We start from the raw sequence: 19,158 nt of genomic DNA on the forward strand, positions 1-19,158 counted from the left end.
CCACTGGCTTTGCTGGCTGAGTGGAGCAGGCTGCTGAGGGCTGGGGCTGAGTTGCTCGGGATTAGGTTGGGGTTGGGGGCCACAGAGGGGCTATTCTGAGCCTGCGGGTCGGGGACAGTGATGAGACAGAGCGGTGCGGCCTCTGAATGGGATTTTAAGGAAGGCATGAGGTGTTCACAGTGGGCTTCGTGAGTTTTGCTTCATCCCAATCCTCTTCCCGGTCTCCCATGATGCCTTCAGCAGAAGATGCTTTTTCTTAGGAGTATGATGGAGTTGGATCTATTTTGAGAAGGCATTAAAGGTCGAGGTGGGCCAGGTGCGGTGGCTCACGCCTGTAATCCCAGCACTTTGGCAGGCCGAGGTGAGTGGATCACCTGAGGTGAGGAGTATGAGACCAGCCTGACCAACATGGTGAATCCCCGTCTCTACTAAAAAAATACAAAAATTAGCCAGGCGTGGTGGCGGGCACCTGTAATCCCAGCTACTCAAGAGGCTGAGGCAGGAGAATGGCCTGAACCTGGGAGGCTGAGGTTGCAGTGAGCCGAGATCATGCCATTGCACTCCAGTCTGGGCAACAGAGCGAGACTCCGTCTCAAAAATAAAGGAAAGAGAGAAAGGAGGGAAGGAAAGGAAGGAAGGAAGGAAGGAAAGAAGGAAGGAAGGAAGGTCGGTGGAGATGGGCATGAGGCTCCAGGCAAAGCTGCCTGTAGGATGCCAGCCACGTCCAAGATTCATGTTCTCCCAAAAGATTTCGGGAAAATGCCAGAGATGTGCGTGTGTGTGTGTGTGCGTGTGTGTGTGCGTGTGTGTGTGTGTGTGCGTGCGTGCGTGCGTGTGCGCGTGTGCGTGCGCGCGCGTGTGCGCGTGTGCGTGTGTGCGTGTGTGTGTGCGTGTGTGTGTGCGTGTGTGCGTGTGTGTGTGCGTGCGCGTGTGCGTGTGCGTGTGTGTGTGTGCGTGTGTGCGTGTGTGTGTGCGTGCGTGCGTGTGTGTGTGCGTGTGTGTGTGCGTGTGTGCGTGTGTGTGTGCGTGTGCGTGTGCGTGTGCGCGTGCGTGTGTGTGTGCATACAAATCCCAGAATGGGTTCCCTAAAATGAGGATGGCTGGGGGCAGTGGCTCACGCCTGTAATCCCAGCACTTTGGGAGGCTGAGAGATGAGGATCATTTGAGCCCAGGAATTCCAGACCAGCCTGGGCAATGTAGAGGGACCCTGTCTCTACAAAAAAAAAAAAAAGTAGTTGGGCATATGGTGACACACACTTGTGTTTTCAGCTATTCAGGAGGGTGAAGAGGGAGGACTGCCTGAGCCTGGGAGGTCAAGTCTACAGTGAGGTATGATTGCACCACTGCACTCCAACCTGAGTGACAGAGTGAGACCCTGTCCCAGAAAAAAAAAAAAAAAGGGTATCTTCATCTCCCTGAGTGGTTCACGGAGAAAATCAGAGCTGGTTTTCTTCTAATTGATTGTTATTATTATTTTTGAGACAGAGTCTGGCTCTGTCACCCAGGCTGGAGTGTGGTGGCACAATCTTGGCCCACTGCAACCTCCGCCTCCCATGTTCAAGCGATTCTCCTGCCGCAGCCTCCCAAGTAGCTGGGATTACAGGCGCGGGCCACCACGCCCAGCTCATTTTTTGTATTTTTAGTAGAGACGAGGTTTCACCATGTTAGTCAGGCTGGTTTTGAACTCCTGACCTCAAGTGATCTGCCCGCCTGGGCCTCGCAAAGTGCTAGGATTACAGGCATGAGCTACAGTGCCCGGCCTCTGATTAATTATTTTTATTTTGATTTTTTGTAGAGACGAGATCTCATCGTGTTGCCCAGGCTGGTCTCAAACTCCTGGCCTCAAGCGATCCTCCTGCCTCAGCCTCCCAAAGTGCAGGGATTACAGATGTGAGCCAGCTAGCCTGCTAGAACTGTTTTTCTGTGGCCGGGGGCCCCAGCCTCTCACCTTCCCTGTCATCACTGCCCTCTCCTCCCCTCTCGAATATCCCGCGTGAGGGGTTTGCACACCCACGCCCATCTCGACCTTCCTTCCTTCTTTCCTTCCTTCCCTCCTTTCTTTCTTTCCTTCCTTCCCTCCTTTCTTTCTTTCCTTTATTTTTGAGACGGAGTCTCACTCTGTTGCCCAGGCTGGAGTGCAATGGCGTGATCTCGGCTCACTGCAACCTCAGCCTCCCAGGTTCAGGCCATTCTCCTGCCTCAGCCTCTTGAGTAGCTGGGATTACAGGTGCCCGCCACCATGCCTGGCTTGCTCTGCCTCCCCACTCCCATTTCCTCTGCATTTGTTTACAAGCATCCCTGGCCAGAGAAGGGCACCAGCAGCTTGCTTCTTTGCTGGCGACCTCTGCTGTCAGCCAGGGTCTACTTCAAGGACAGGATGGGCTTCCCAGCCCAGCTGCCCCACTGTGCACTCACGACAGAGCGGGGTGCTTTGGCGCCACGACCACCCCAGCTCCCTGAACCCCCTTCGACATCTTCAGCAGCTCTTTCAGTCTAAAATGGTGTTTTCAAACTTCAGGTCATGAATCAAAAGTAAGCTTAAAGGGTAATGGCCACCATTAAAAAATAAACAGAACGGAAAATATCGGAGTGCGCCGCAGGTTTGAGATGATCTGTTGTTACGTGTGTGTACACACACAGGTTATGAACAACTGGGTTACCATGTAAAATGTATTCAAAGGTTCAGAAGCCACTTGTTGGAACAATTAGTAAAATTGTGATTCTGCCGTGCATCAGGGTCCGCCCCCCAAGGCTGGGCACAGTGGCTCACACCTGTAATTCCAGCACTTTGGGAGGTTGAGGTGGGCGGATCACCTGAGGTGAGGAGTTCAAGACCAGCCTGGCTAACATGGTGAAACCCTGTTTCTTTTTTTTTTTTTTTTGAGAGGGAGTCTCGCTCTTTCACCCAGGCCGGACTCTTTTGCCCAGGCTGGACTGCAGTGGCACTATCTCTATCTCTGCTCACTGCAAGCTCCGCCTCCCGGGTTCAGGCCATTCTCCTCCCTCAGCCTCCCGAGTAGCTAGGACCACAGGCGCCCGCCACCGCACCCGGCTAATTTTTTGTATTTTTAGAAGAGACGGGGTTTCACTGTGTTAGCCAGGATGGTCTCGATCTCCTGACCTCGTGATCCGCCCACCTCGGCCTCCCAAAGTGCTGGGATGACAGGCGTGAGCCACCGCGCCTGGCTGTGAAACCCCGTTTCTACTAAAAATACAAAAAATTAGCCAGGCATGGTGGTGTGTGCCTGTAATTCCAGCTACTCAGGAGGCTGAAGCAGGAGAATGGCTTGAACCTGGGAGGTGCAGGTTGCAGTGAGCTGAGATCGCGCCATTGCATGCCAGCTTGGACAACAAGAGTGAAACTCCGTCTCAAAATAAAATAAAACAAAACAAATCAAAACCAAGGTCCCCACCCCCCACCCCCAGGCCACGTGTAGCATGTTTGAGTGAGAGAAGTTGCCAGCACCCTTCAGCCCAAGTTGACCCACAGGGGCCAGTGGTTTTTGTGTGGGAAGGCGCCACCTGAGGCACAGACCATCACATTCAGGGAGAGTTATAAGAAAACCCCTTTCCTAGCCCCAAAGCCCCTGGCACTCTGCCATGAATACCTTTTCCTTCTCACTGAAAGACAAACAGGATGGCCTTCTGAGCTGTTGCATGTCTGTGAGTCACTTGAGTATCTGCATGCACTTCTCCAAAAATGCAGCAAGCAGAACATGTAATGCTACATCAACTCCTGTGAGAAATGCGTCCAAAGATGGTGTCAGTTTGTTGTTGGACGTTGCCATAGGGAACAGAGATCTGCCTTTGAAGTACAGCGAGGAGAGAGCTCTCCTTCCTGCCCATCACTGCTGCCCTGTGGCTCTAACTGCAGGGGCGAGAACACCCGCCCCCAACCCCCAAAGCAGTTGTCCTGCTTGGGGCAAACTTCTTTGTCCTGTCCCCCTTCAATTCCCCACAGCAGAGGATCTTCAGAACTGCTCAATTGGAGAAGAAAAAGGAGGAGGAGGGGAGGGAGAGAAAGGGAGGGAATAGGTCTCACCAGCAGAGGGCTCAGCCTGGTTGTGCCTGACTTCATTCTCAATGTTGCTTTCTAATGCTAGGCTGGAGCATGAAAAGAGCCGCAGAAAACCCTCTCATGGGTCTTTGGACCTTCTGCCTTGCTTCTTCTTTTCTTTTATTATTTATTTATTTTTATTTTTTTGAGACAGGGTCTCGCTCTGTTGCCCAGACTGGAGCCCAGTGGTGCCATCATGGCTCACAGCAGCTTCAACCTCATGGACTCAAGCAATCCTCCCGCCACAGCCTCCCAAAGTGCTGGGACCACAGGCATGAGCCACCATCCTACTTTTTTTTTTTTTTTTTTCCAGACAGAGTCTCGCTCTGTCGCCCAGATAGGAGTACAATGGCACAATCTCAGCTCACTGCAACCTCCGCCTCCTGGGTTCAAGTGATTCTCTTGCCTCAACCTCCCGGGTAGCTGGGATTACAGGCACACTCCACCATGCCCGGCTGATTTTTGTATTTTTAGTAGAGATGTGGTTTCACCATGTTGGCCAGGCTGGTCTTGAACTCCTGACCTCAGGTGACTTGCCTGCCCACGGCCTCCCAAAGTGCTGCAATTACAGGTGTGAGCCACCATGCCCGGTCCATGTCCTGCTTCTTTTAAAACAACCAAAAATAGTCCAGCCTAGGAAAGGGAGTCTTTCCTGATTTTGGCAAAGTTAAACCAGGCCATAGGTAACACACAGCATAAGGCAGGCGTTGGGAGTGGGCCCCAGTCGACAGGGTGCCAGGACTGTGGGCTAAGCAGGGCTGGGGACATGGGAGGCCTCAGTGCCTGGGCTATGGGAAGTGGTTGGGACCCTGAGCCTGAGGTCAGTAACATCCCAACTCCTGACAGGCAAGAAAGGGCACCTGAGGCTCCCAAGGGGAGTCCACCATGGGGGTGGGGGAGACCGCTGGAGTCCATAGGTCCCTGTGAGGGACGGCCAAGGCGGGCCTGTCACCTCTAAAAGAGCTGTGCCTGTGGCGCAGACGGGGGTGCCACTGTGGCCTGGTGAGTGTGGCTGTAGAACAAGCATCTGTTGGGCTAATGGAGCCAGAGACATGGTCCAATGTCTCTGATGTCCAGATAGACCTCCAGCAGCCAGGTCGGACTATCTGGGGTTCTGGAACGTTCCATGGGTGAAGCTGTAGGAGGAGATGCTGGACTTCCTGCCTCCACTCACATGAGTCACTGGAGCAATACAGAAGGCAGACTGGCCTTGGCTACTCACACTGGTCTCAGCTCTGGGGTAGGGCTCTTTATAAGCCTTCTTGAGAAGTGAAAAATGCAAAGTCCTTTCTGTCTCCTCACCACTGACTTGCAAACTCCAGCGAAGGCCTCACCCCTCAGCTGGCCCAGAGCCTCCCAGAAACCCTCCCTTCGCTTCCCACCTCGCCAGGCCCAGCCAGGCTGGGTGCCGCCTTGGTGGGCCTAGGTGAATCACTGATACACCACTGATGCCTTTGGGACAGAAGGCAGAGGCCTCGGGAGAAATGCGCAGGCCCCAGCGGCCTGGTGGAGGGTGCAGGGGGCGCAGGGGCAGCCAGGACCGCCGAGGACGCTGGGGGCACGTGGCAAACTGGCTACCCTGTCCACCCGTGAGCAAGACACCACTCCGGGGGCGTGGGAGGGTCCAAGGGAGGGAGAAAGGAAAGTGCCACCAAACTAATGTGGAGCCCTGCCCTCTGCATGCGAAAGGGGCCCCACGGCCTGAGTCACCCTCAGCCCCACCTGCGTGTGCGCGAGGGTGCGTGGCCTGGTACGCGTGCGCACGGTGTTGGTGAGCGTGTGTGTGCGTGTCCGCTTGAGGGGAATGTGACCGTCGTGTATGCGTCCGCGACAGTGCGGGGGGCCGCATATCGGACCCGTGCGTGTGCGTAGGGGTCGCGTGTGGCCATGGGCACACGGGCGTGCACGCACGGGGGCTGCGTATATTGGCTTAGGGGGTGCGGGCGAGGTGGCCGCGGGGAGGAGCGGCGCCAGCACCTCTCGGCCCCCACGCGGCCTGCGTGGCTTTTTGACCCGGAAAGGCGGGGACGCGGGGACGCGCGGCGGCGGGGGCGCGGCGGGGGCGGCGCAGAGCGAGGAGGCCCGCGGGGCGCGCGGCGGGGACGGGAGGGAGGCGGGGGGCGCCCGGGGCCGTCCCCGCCCCGCGCCGCGGCGCCGCCGTTGCTAAGGCCGGGCGGGCGGCCGCCGGGCGCTAGGGCCCTTAGCAACGGGTCGCGGGCGCGCGCGGGGGGCCGGCGGGCGCGTGGGGCCGGCGGCGCTCGCGGGCTCCTGCCGCTCCCACGCGCGCGGGCGGCGGGGGCGGGGCGGCGGGCGCGCCGGGGATTTCCAGCGCGCGAGAGGAAGTGCCTGCGCGGGGCTGCGTGAGGGAGCGAGGGAGCGAGGGAGCGCGGCGCGGCCGCCGCGTGCGCGAGCCGGGGTTGCAGCCCAGCCGGGACTTTCCAGCCGGCGGCAGCCGCGGCGGCCGCCGGCTCTTCCCCGCCCCCCGCCATGGGGCAGCCCGGGGAGCAGAACGCTGCGGACCGCGGCGGAGGACGCGCCCGGCGCCCCTGAGCCGGCCGAGCGGCGACGGACCGCGAGGTAAGGGGCCGCGGCGGGCGGGCGGGCCTCCGGCGCGCGGCCGGGCGCCTCCATCCCCGTCGCCTCCATCCCGCGCCCTGGGCGGCGGGGCCCGGGGGCCTCGGGGCTGCCCGGCGCGGGCCCGGCGCGGCGCAGGCCCGGCCCGTCCCGGCGGCGACGGCGGGGCGCGGCTTCAGCCTGGCCCCGCGCCCCAGCCGGGCTGCCTCCCGCCTCCGGACGCCTCAACTTCGGCAAACTTTGTCCCGGAGGCCGGGCTCGGGGCCCGAGGGGGCCGGGGCGCCCGCAGCTTTTCAGGAAACCGGGCGCGCAGGCCTCGCTACGGCCGTGACCCCCGCTGGCGTTGAGGACCCGGCACCCCGCGGGGCCGCGGGTTTCACGCGGGGGGACGGGCGGCTCAGGGGCTGCGTGGCCGAGCGCGCTGCCCGGGCCGGCCGGGGGGGCCCGGGCGTTATTGGAAAGTTGGTCCTGAGTCATTCCGCCTCAGAGGCGCCTCCGACCGCTTGGCGGGCGGCGCGGGGGTCCGGGTATGGGCAGAGGGCGCGAATCCCCCTCGTGCGGCCGCCGAGGGCCGGCGACTCCCGGGGCACCGGGCGGCTCCTGGCCGCGGGCTCTGCGTCTTCCCCGCGGGCGCCAGGCGGCTCTCGGCGGGCTGGCCGGTTCCACGCCGCCAGCCAGCCCCGTGTGGGGACTTCGGTCTAGTATTTGGACCCGAGGAGATAATTCTGTGTGGAAAATTCTCTCCCTTCGGTTGGAAACAGTAACAAACTGGAAACGGATGCGGTGTTATGGACGTGCTTGGAAATGCAAGAAACCTTCAGATTACGAGCCGTTGACGGGACCAGTTGTATTTCACATTTTTCGAATTAAGCTCAGAATCAGTTTTCAGAATGACATGTGATGCGTGATGCGTGGTGTGTGTGCCTGTGTGTGTGTATGGATATAATTCATTCATTTTTGTGGCGTCAGAAAGGTTATGTCGAGCGTTGTAGCGGCTTCTTAATTTACATTCACGGCATACAACTGAAGAGGAGCCATTATTTATTTTTTTTCCTAGCATTTGCTGCGACTACACACTGCCGGAGCGTTTGGAAATGTTGTTTGCTGTTACCCTGTATGTGTCTATAAAATTCTTACTGTAGGGAATGGCCAAGTGGACCATCAGTTCGTCCTGAGATCTTCTCGTGTCTCTCACGTCTTTGAAAATGGCCTGTGAACAGACTGCATCATATGTAGGATGTCTGGCAAAACAGTGTACAGCGTTCTTTTCTCAAATGAGAGGAAATGTGTACCTTTTCGCCGCGTTGTGACAATGTAAATGTTAAGAATTAGTCTAAAGATGAAAATTCTTTGGCCAAAACAAGATAAGCCTTATCGATATGAAAACTGGAAAACATCACATGGGACTGGAAATCCTGTGAGTGGGTGCTCATGACGGAAACCCTGACAGACCTTGGATTCCAGCATCGCTGGTGAAAATCAGACCTTATCATGGATAAGGGTTAAGATGTAAGGTGTCTCACCCAGACGCCATCTGTTCCAGCTGTCGATGCAGAAGCCAGGAAAGGAGAGAGAGCTGGCCAGGGAGAATTCCAGCTTTTTTTTTTTTTTTTTTTTTTTGAGACATTCATGTGAATTTCTCTGCGAGGGGAAAGAAGACCAATTATTTTCCTTGGATGCTGTCCCTTCTTTTGGAATTAATAAGATGGCTTCACTCAGTGAGAGGCTGTAAAGACATTTCACTGGAAACAGGCAGTAACAGTGGCCAGTTGTTTCTGTTAATACCATCAAAATATCCCTACTCTTGTTTGTGCCTTGAAGAAAGTCCTTCATTTAACTGAGACATCTGAGCCTGCGTTGCGGATTCTGATTCTCTAAATACTCCTGCAAGAATCCCTTTAATTTTTCACTGTGCAACTCAAGAAGGACCTTTCTAGGGTATTGTCAGGATACGTATGCTAATGATATTGTCAGGTTAGGTGAGAATGATTGATCACTCCCTTAAAATCCTTTTTTATGATGTTAAAGCTGTACTTTAAGAAAGATAAAACTGCCACTGTGGCGTTGCAAGTCTGAGCTAGCTCAAGCAAACAAAGGAAATTGCGTTAAATTTGCCCAGCTCTATTTTCTCATCTTCATATAGCAAGACTCTCCAAACAGCAAGTGATCTAACCTATCAAGTATTATGCAATAGCTGAATTTCCTTGCAATGGTCAGTTTAAAGAACTGTTAACTTAGCAGAGGCGACGTCTCGTGGCCAAGGCCCTTAGGGTCCACTCCATGGAATCAGGACCCCTTGCTGCTGCTTTGCGAGTGTTCATGGAGGAAGAAAAATCACTTGGTGTTCTTTTCTTGCATGGAGGAGTCATAGTAACTGACTTCAGATACAGAGAAAGTGGGAAGAGTGAGAAAAAAGGAGGTGAGGCCAGAGGATTTGGAAGGCTACCAGAGAGAGGCAGCCGAGGCCTGATTGTGGAAATGATGCTTAGACTGGCTTTCAGCAGGAGTGATGAAGCCAGAATGAGGGAGGCCCAGACGCCCGGGAGAGGTACAGGGGATAGGTGCCATGTGGTTTGCACCACCGCAGCAGGCTTTGGGTCCCAAAGACGCGAATGGAAATAGAAGAAAATGCAGTTTTAAATAGAAAAGAAAAAAAAAACCGAGAAAATGTTATGTGTGCTTGTGTAAAATTTATTATTCATAATTAAAATACAAAATGGCTTTCTCATTTGAGAAAGCCTTTATTGACTAAGTTCTGCACAACACTATTCCAGGAAAGGGGGTGGGGAGACAGACCACCCTAGGGAGAAGGCAGAGTTTTTTACTATTAAGCATAATACCTTTTTATTTTTTTCTTTCGGTGAAGCTTATTGTCGGCCTGTACAGATGACTTGGAGTAGGCTGGCAGGTAGTGGGATGTCATAAATGTTGATGCCTGTTGGTTTCTATCAACTTTAGGAATCAGGTTGGAATCGATGCCGCATTCTGTATTCGAGATAAGTGGATTGTTAATTGGGACTTGGGAGTCTTTTTCTCATTTAATTAATATTCAGTTAATGTGCCCTGAGTTCTCATAATGTTCTGGTTACCGTGCTGGGAAGAGTGAGACACAGCACCCATCTGCTAGGGTGTGATTTGCAGGGAGATAGGCCATCTTGGCCCCTGTGCACAGTGAAGGGACATGCCAGAAACCAACAGATACCTGACTGAGACAGACCAGGACAGGAGCTTGTGGCAGGAAGGATAAGGAAAAATGCAAATCTACCATCCTGCCCTCAGGGTGCTAAACCCTTCGGCGGAGAATACTTTCTCCCACCAGGAAGAAACCAGAAAGTAAAAATGTAGGATGAAATGAATTAGTGGATTGTGTAGAATTCTGGAAGCGTGGTGGGAATCCACCATAAGGGAAAGAGAAAGCTCTTGGTTGGCTGAGGTAGTTGGGTAAGTCTTCTGGGAAGCGGCGTTGAGTTGAGGCCCAGTGTCAGGAAAGCTCTGGTATAGTGGGGCCATCTGGTCCCTCTTACAGGGCCCCCTCCCACTTTGTTTTGGTAAGATGGGATCTGACGGCTTGCCATCCTGTCACTCCTTGCCAGTAGATGCAGTGCTGGCCATGCTGCTGGTCGTTGGGTTTCCAGTTGGGAAGTTGCATGTGCTGGCCTTTGGCTCTTGCCAGGCAGGGCCTTTTGTGACTGGGAGCTCATGTGGGTCATGCATACTGTACTGTGAAGGGCATGGTCTGTGGAGGGGAACAGAGCAGCAGGCCCTAACCTGGGTGGCACCACTTTGCTGTCCCTACCATTTTTCATTGCAGGTTGAAAGTCTCCAAAGTGGCAGGGGAAGGGGTGTAAATGTTAAAAAGCCCCTTCCTAGCCTGGCATGCGCACCTGTGGTCCCAGTTACTCCAGAGGATGAAGTGGGAGGATCATTCTAGTCTGGGTAACACAGTGAGATACCTGGCTCTAAAATAAATTTATTTATTTATTTTATTTTATTTGAAACAGGGGCTCACTCTGTTGCCCACGCTGGAGTACAGTGGCCTGATCTCGGCTTGCTGCAACCTCCGCCTCCTGGGTTCAAATGAGTTTCCTACCTCAGCCTCCCGAGTAGCTGGGATTACAGGCGCCTGCCACCACGCTTGGCTATTTTTTTTTTTTTTGAGACAGAGTCTCACTCTGTCACCCAGACTGAAGTGCAGTGGTGCGATCTCAGCTCACTGCAACCTCCACCTCCTGGATTCAGGTGATTCTCCTGCCTCAGCCTCCTGAGTAGCTGGGGACCACAGGTGTGTGCCAACATACCTGGCTAATTTTTGTATTTTTAGTAGAGATGGGGTTTCACCATCTTGGCCAGGCTGGTCTCAAACTCCAGACGTCAAGTGATCCACCTGCCTCAGCCTCCCAAAGTGCTGGGATTACAGGTGTGAGCCACTGTGCCCAGCCTTCCTAGCTGATTTTTGTATTTTTTAGTAGAGACAGGGTTTCGCCATGTTGGCCAGGCTGGTCTTGAACTCCTGACCTCAGGTGATCCACCCACCTCAGCCTCCCAAAGTGCTGGGACTACAGGTGTGTAGTCCCACCACACTCGGCCTAATTGTTTTTTTTGAGATGGAGTCTTGCTCTGTTGCCCAGGCTGGAGTGCAGTGGTGCAATCTTGGCTCACTGCAGCCTCTGCCTCCTGGGCTCAAGCAATTCTCCTGCCTTAGCCTCCTAAGTAGCTGGGACTACAGGTGCTTGCCCCCATACCCAGCTAATTTTGTATTTTTAGTAGAGAGCGGGTTTCACCCTGTTGGCCAAGCTGGTCTCAAACTCCTGACCTCAAGTGATCCACCCATCTCAGCCTCCCAAAGTGCTGGGATTACAGGCGTGAGCCACCGCACCCTGTCTTGGCTCTAAAATTAAAAAAAAGTCCTTTCCCCAACCTACTCCTCTGTCATCCATGTTTAAATGACCTAAGTCTCCTTAATTCTCAAGAACTGAAAAATTGGGGGCCCTACATTTCATTTCACAATTTACTTTTTTACTAGGATTTGTTCCATGCTGATTTCGAGCATTAAAAAAAAAAAAAAATTAAATGGAGGCTATTTGGTGGTAACTTCTCATGAGGCCATTCTACCAAGAAAGATATGGCGACCTGCTGCTTCGACATTCTGATTTCCTTTCCAGCTGAAACACTGATTCTGTGGCAGAACCCAAAAGCGTATTTATCGGAAACTTGATTTCTTTAAGTGGAAAGAAAAGCTAAATTGATTAACCAAGTGGGGTAATATAATCTGTAAGGCAACAGTAGCATCAAAGTGGTGAAATGTGAATCTCCAGGAGTCATGAAAATTGTAATGAAGGTTTTCTGAGATTAATTTTGTGTTCTGGAAGGTTAATGCCCGTTAGGAGGCCTGCGTACACAAGGTAATGAGGTGCTCGTTAGGCCTTCCCTCCTTCCCCCAAGGGCCAGGCACATGGTAAGCTCTGGGTCAGTGTTTGTGTCCAGATTCTGCAAGCCGGGGAGACAGTAGGGATGTGCCAGATGCCCACAGTGGTTCCATGTGTTTGGAATGTGTGTCGGCACTTGGGTGTGCCTTGTAGCTGCCTCCTTTAACAGTGTGTTCCTGGAGGTCAGGCTTCCATCCTCCCGTTCTGATAATGCTTAGCTCCAGGATTTGTTGCATTATGGGCGTTCTTTGATGGAAAGTTTCATTTGACAATGTAATTTTCTTGGATGCTTTTAATGACTTAAAAGCTGGAAGAACAGGAAAACTAGTTCTCTTGAGCTCTTTCATGTCCAGTAATTCCCAGAAATTATAACTTTATGCTGGAAATTAAACCTGCTATTTGAAACCTTATTACAGGGTGAATTAAGAGTTTAGGTTTCAGAGGCTTTTCTGTGTGACTTTCCCCTTAGTGGGAGGGGGTTTGGTATGCCCATTAAGTTTTATCTTAAAATTTAATGTGAATTTTACATTGTACTCAGTAACGTGGCTGATTGTTTTAATATAAACTTACCTCGTTCCCTAAATCTTTCAAAACTGTTGATTCTCCAAAAGATGTATTGTGTTTCTGGAATCCCACTGTGTACCCTGGAGCTGTCCACCCCACAGCTGGAGAAGTGTGGCATGGTGGAGGGTACCAACTTTGAGGATCTGAATTCCAGTCTGCCCTCTGTATTTAGTGGTAGAATGACCTTGGGCAGGCTGCTTGGCCCCGCTGAATTGATGTCCCTATCTATAAAATGGGGCTACTAGCACCAGGGACATCACTTGCTTATTATGAGTAAGATGGATGGGAAAGCATTGTGCAAATGTTAATTTTCATAGTACTAGGGGATTGAGATGTAATAGAGTAAGAATGTTAAGATCTTAGAATGTAAATATCAGATCTTGTTAGTTAGGGACCACAGAAGTTTTCTAGTTGAGGTCTCTTATTTTATGTGGGAGGCAGCTGAGGCTCTCAGTGTTTAGGTAAGTAACTCTCCCAAGGCAAATAATGACAAAGCAAGGGCTCTTCACGCAGGATAGGTTTTTCCCTGCATTTTTCCTGTTCCCAACGTTTGCTCCTGGGAAGATGCTTGGCTTTTTTTTTTTTTTTTTTTTTTTTGAGGTGGAGTTTTGCTCTTGCCCAGGCTGGAGTGCAGTGGCACAATCTCGACTCACTGCAACCTCCGCCCCCTGGGTTCAAGCTATTCTCCTGCCCCAGCCTCCTGAGTAGCTGGGATTACAGGCACCCGCCACCTCGCCTGGCTAATTTTTGTATTTTTAGTAGAAACAGGGTTTCACCACGTTGGCCAGGCTGGTCTTGAACTCCTGACTTCAGGTGATCTGCGCGCCTCGGCCTCCCAAAGTGCTGGGATTACAGGCGTGAGGTACTGGGCCCCTCTGATGCTTGGCTTCTGATTCCAGCTAGGGTCTATTGAGAATTATTGAATCACCCACACTTTCTTTGAGAACTTTCTAAGTGCTAGGGGCTATGCTCGTTGCTAAAGCTAAAAAGTCAGATAGGATGCCGTCTGATCTCTGTCTTCAAGGAGCTTCCATGTGATGAATGAGCCAGAAGAATAAGTTCATTATGGCACCATGTGGTAGGTGCCACAACAGTGGAACAGAGGCTCTGGTGCATTGTGGAGGCGCTGTGCAGTTTCAACCTGGGTTAGGAGGAGGCGTTTCCCAAGGAGGTAACTCCTAGGGAAGCTAGCAGCAGGAGTGGGGAAGCCTGGGCTGGCAGGGAGTCACCTGGCAGAGGGCCCGTGAGTCGGAAGGGGTTCTCCTGTGGCTGTCCTTCAGGGGAGAGGGTACAGGAAAAGGCACCCGGCCACTTCTGGGTGCTGCCTTTGTGACAGCCTAACTTCTGAGGCAGGAATTCTCCCCATTTTGCAGATGAGGAAAAGGAAGAGCAACAGGCCTGTTGGACCCCAGAGTTCATGGTTTCACCACAGCTGAATTACAGTGCAGTTTTAGATTTTCTTCAGATTCTAAACTTCTTAGTTTTGCTTTCAGAGTAGACTTAGTTTTGCTGCTGTAGAGTGCTTTTTAAAAAAATTGTGTATTTTTCATGCAGCCTTTCCCTTCCATCCAACATCTGTTTTGCCTATATGGCTGATATTCTAGGCCGCACTCCGTTCCATCTCTGGCGTAAGTTCCTTTCTTACAGCAGCCTCCTCGGATTCACTCTCCTTTGACACATTTGGATGGGAGGTTCTTTACGCAGTGGCTCAGATGCTTCTTACAGCTTGCTGAGTAACAGTCCCTAACCTGATTTGCTAATGTGTTTTCTTTCCCCTTTCTCTCTTAATTTACATTTAAACTGGTAGTCTAGTAATAATGATAGTATTTAGTCATTGTGTCTTACAGGGTTTTACAAACATTAGCTTGTTAGTGATGAACAAGTCCCCAAGGCCTGGTCACTCTGCAGAGAGCATAATGGTTGCAGGCTAGTACCTATTCATCTTGAATTTAATTATAACTGCAGATTGCCTGTGGAAATATGAGTTAAAGGCATGGAAGCCCTCACCACTGTTAGCAGGGAAATGATGTTTGGCTATTTTGGAGAATACTTTAGCTCTTCTGTGAGAACCACTGTCAAGGTTTTGAACATGCAACCAGGAGGGGTCAGTGGTGGCTGAGCAGAGATGTAGGGGCTTGTTTCATGGCCATTTGTACCTGCTCCAGGAAGGGCTGTGAATAACGGAATGCAGGCAGACACTGAGGCCACTAGGTCAGGTCCTTGGGATGACAGAGGGTAGATTTCTTTGTTCTTAGACCTAAGTTGGCCCTTGTAGGGTGGAGGTGGTGGCGTGAGAGTCTTCCCTGCCTTCTCCAGGTTGAAGGATATTTCTGTGCATCTGGGATAGGTCTAGGGTTGAGACGACAAGCTTCTCAAGGGTTGGCTCACTTCATTCTTTCTATTTCTGCAGTCTGGTCTATGATGTACACAGTAAAAAGGAGATCAGTTTATGTATGGAAGGAATTAGACCTGCTTTGAATTCTGGTCTGTCCTTCAGCTAACTATCCTGTTAAATTACTCTTCCTTTCTAAGCCTCAGTTTTCTCATCTATGCAAAGGTAACTGTAGAGTTCACAGTCATGTGGAAAAGCCTCTGAAACCTAAATTCTCCCTCTGGAGATGGATGGTGGTGATGGTCGCACAACATTATGAATGTATTTAATACCACTGGACTATACACTTAAAATGATTACAATGATAAATTTTATGTGTAATTTACCATAATAAAAAAGTAATTGTGAGACTTAAAAGTGAGCCTGGGCTGGGTGCGGAGGTTCATGCTTGTAATCCCAGCACATTGGGAAGCCGAGGTGGGTGGATCACCTGAGGTCATGAGTTCGAGACCAGCCTGAACAACATAGTGAAAAGCCATCTCACCTAAAAATACAAAATTAGCTGGGCGTGGTGGCACATGCCTGTAATTCCAGCTACTTGGGATGTTGAAGCAGGATAATTGCTTGAACCCGGGAGGCAGAGGTTGCAGTGAGCCAAGATCGTGCCATTGCACTCCATCCTGGGCAACAAGAGTAAAACTGTCTAAAAAAAAACGAGCCTGTGCCAGGTGCAGTGGCTCATACCTATAGTCCCAGCACTTTGAGAGGATGAGGCAGGGGGATCGCTTGAATCCAGGAGTTCTCAACCACCCTGGGCAACATAGTGTTATAAGACCTTGTCTCTACAAAAAATTTAAAAATTAGCTGGGTCTGGTGGCGTGCTCCTGTAGTCCCATCTAACTACTCAGGAGGCTGATGCGGGAGGAGTGCTTGAGCCCAGGAGGTCGAGGCTACAGTGAGGTGTTATTGTGTCACCATACTTCCGCACTTTAGCCTGGGTGACTCAGTGAGATCCTGTCTCAAAACAAGAACAAGAAAAATCAGAGCATGTGAGAGAATATAAGAACCTAATATTTCAGAAGTGATCATTTCTCTTCCCCTTTCCTTTCCTGAGTGGTTTGATAAAGGGAATGACTTATTAGCAATGTGGATGACAGGCTGTCTTGGAAGTATGGCCTGTCCCTGGAAGAAATACCGGTGGGAATAGAAGGACATTATTGGACTGCAAATAAATTATTTATAAAAAGGGTAAAATGTCTAGAAACTGAAATCACAGTGTATTTGCACAAAAGGAACATCTATAGATATCTCCCTTTTTAAAAAGCAATTTTAACATATGAATTTTTATATATTTAAATTCGTATTTTAGCACTTTTTTTCCTGTTATTTAGCAATAATAATATACTTCAATTTGAGCTGGGCGTGGTGGCTCACGCCTGTAATCCCAACACTTTGGGTGGCTGAGGTGGGCGGATCACTTGAGGTCAGGAGTTCGAGACCAGCCTGGCCAACATGGTAAAACCCCATCTCTACTAAACCAAAAAAAAAAAAAAAAAAATTAGCTGGGTGTGGTGGCACATGCCTGTAGTCCCAGCAACGTGGGAGGCTGAGGCAGGAGAATCGCTTGAATTTCGGAGGTGGAGGTTGCAGTGAGCCAAGATGGCGCTACTGCACTGCAGCCTGGGTGACAGTGAGACTGTCTCAAACAACAACGACAAAACTTCAATTTATTCAGGTCTCTGTTCACATTTTACCTCTTCAAAGGGGTCTTCTGAACACCCTAATTAAACAGCCCATGCTGTTGCTCTGGTCACTTGCCTTGCTTTTTTTTTTTTTTTCCATAGCAGAAAATGGTTTTCCTTTCCTTTTTCTTTTTTCTTTTTTTTTTTTTTTTTTTTTGAGATGGAGTCTCCCAGTCACCCAGGCTGGAGTGCAGTAGTGTGATCTTGGCTCACTGCAACCTCTGCGTCCCAGGTTCAGGCCATTCTCATGCCTCAGCCTCCCGAGTAGCTGGGATTACAGGTATGCACCACCCCACCTGGCTAATTTTTGTGTTTTTTTAGTAGAGACAGGGTTTCACCATCGTTGGCCAGGCTGGTCTCGAACTCCTGCGCTCAAGGGATCTGCCCGCCTCAGCCTCCCAAAGTGCTGGGATTACAGGTGTGAGCCCCCACGCCCGGCCTGCAGAGAATGTATTTCTATTACCTTAACCTGTGTACTAGGAGTGTGCCTGGCATATGGTAGGTTCTCAAGTATTTGCATAAATGAACGAATAAATTATAGCCCAATATTTTATTGAGGCAAAATTCACATAACATACAATTAAGCATTTTAAGTGTGCAGCTCAGCCGTATTTAGTGTATTCACAATGTTCTGCAACCACCACCTCTCTCTAGTTTAAAAATCAGGCCAGGCATGGTAGCCTGCACCTGTAATTTCAGCATTTTGGGAGGCTGGGGTGGGAGGATCACTTGAGTCCAGTAGTTTGAGACCAGCCTGGGCAACAGAGGAAGACTCCATCTCAACAAAAATAAAGAATTAGCTTGGCTGGGTGTGGTGTCTCACGCCTGTAATCCCAGCACTTTGGGAGGCTGAGGCGGGCGGATCATGAGGTCAAGAGATCAAGACCATCCTGGCCAACATGGTGAAACCCCGTCTCTACTAAAAATAGAAAAATTAGCTGGGCGTGGTGGCGCATGCCTCTAGTCCCAGCTACTCAGGCGGCTGAGGCAGGAGAATCACTTGAACCCAGGAGGCAAAAGTTGCAGTGAGCTGAGATCACGCCACTGCACTCCAGTCTGGGAGACAGAGCAAGACTCCATCTCAAAACAAAACAAAACAAAACAAAACTGGGCACAGTGGCTTGAGCCTGTATGTAGTCCCACCTACTCCAGAGGCTGAGGCAGGAGGATCGCTTGAGCCCAGGAATTCGAGGCTGCAGTGACCTGTGATCACACCACTGCACTCCAGCCTGAAGGACAGATGGAGAACCTATCTCTTAAAAAAGAAAAACAACTTTTCATCCCCCTTTACCCATTAAGTAATCACTCCCATTCCCCAATCCTCCCATCCCTTGATAACCTCTAATCTGCTTTTGGTCTCTGTGGATTTGCCTATTTTAGATATAGCATCTAGGAATCATATAACTTGTCTTTTGTGTCTGGCTGCTTTCACTTAGCATGATGTTTCTGAGGTACATCCAAATTGTAGCATGTGCCAGTATTTGTTCCTTTTTAATGCTGAATCATAATCCATTGTATGTACATATATGCCACAATCTGTCTATTCATTTGTTCATGGGCATTTGGATTATTTTCACTGACTATTAAGAGTAATGCTGCTATAAACATTTGTGTACAAGTTTCTGTGTAGGTATGTTTTTATTTCACTTGGGTATATACCTAGGAGTGGAATTGCTGGTCATATGGTAATATCGTGTTTAACTTATTCCCACCAGCAGTGTTCCAATTTCAGGACATCTTTGCTAAATTTATTTTGTTTTGTTTTGTTTCTTTTTCATGTCATATGGGTAATGTGCGGACGTCATAACAAGGTTTCAGAGTGGCACCTCTCACACCTTCATTTGAATACCCAATCACACTTATGAACTACAAAAGGATATATATATGTGTGTGTGTGGGGGGGGGTATGTGTATATGTATGTGTATATATTTTTATTTAAAGCTATTCTAGTTAAAGTGGTATCTCATTGTGGTTTGGGTTTGTATTTTCTTGATGAGCAAAGATATTGAATGTCTTTTCATGTGACTCTTGGCCATTTGTGTATTTTTGGAGGGAAGACAATGTTTGTTGAGTTCTTTATATATTCTGAATGTTGAACTTTTTTTTTTTTTCTTCTTTTTTTTTGAGACCGAGTCTCCTTCTGTTGCCCAAGCTGGATTGCAGTGGTGCAGTGGCATGATCTTGGCTCACTGCAATCTCCGCCTCCTGGGTTCCAGCAATTCTCATGCCTCAGTCTCCTGAGTAACTGGGACTACAGGCACACGCCACCATGCCTGGCTAATTTTTGTATTTTTAGTAGAGATGGGGTTTTGCCATGTTGCCCAGGCTGGTCTAGAACCCCTGGCCTCAAGTGATCCACCCACCTCAGCCTCCCAAAGTGTTGGGATTATAGGTGTGAGCCACTGCACTCAGCCTCTTCTGAGTTTTATTGTTTTAGTTTTTACCTTTAGGTTTTTGATCCA

The 19,158-nt window shown here is 50.5% G+C and overlaps 1 protein-coding gene and 1 non-coding gene across 3 annotated transcripts in view; one reads left to right on the top strand and one right to left on the bottom strand.

Annotated features, from left to right (window-relative positions):
- The first annotated feature begins 6,371 nt into the window (after nucleotides 1-6,371).
- The window catches only part of TRAF3 (TNF receptor associated factor 3), a 138,538-nt gene continuing 125,751 nt past the window's right edge, over nucleotides 6,372-19,158 (top strand). Inside the window, exon 1 of one of the 2 annotated variants that reach the window (XM_034938201.3) lies at nucleotides 6,372-6,634. The gene's annotated coding sequence lies outside the window, so the exon portion shown is untranslated. The remainder of the gene's footprint in view (nucleotides 6,635-19,158) is intronic. The other variant, XM_034938202.3, reaches the window with a different exon arrangement.
- On the bottom strand, nucleotides 18,473-18,573 carry LOC112437121 (small nucleolar RNA U13). The gene has a single exon (XR_003025781.1). It is a non-coding gene; the product is annotated as a small nucleolar RNA U13 (small nucleolar RNA).

The sequence above is a fragment of the Pan paniscus genome, chromosome 15, assembly GCF_029289425.2.
Source record: "Pan paniscus chromosome 15, NHGRI_mPanPan1-v2.0_pri, whole genome shotgun sequence".
Classification (NCBI taxonomy): Eukaryota; Metazoa; Chordata; class Mammalia; order Primates; family Hominidae; genus Pan; species Pan paniscus.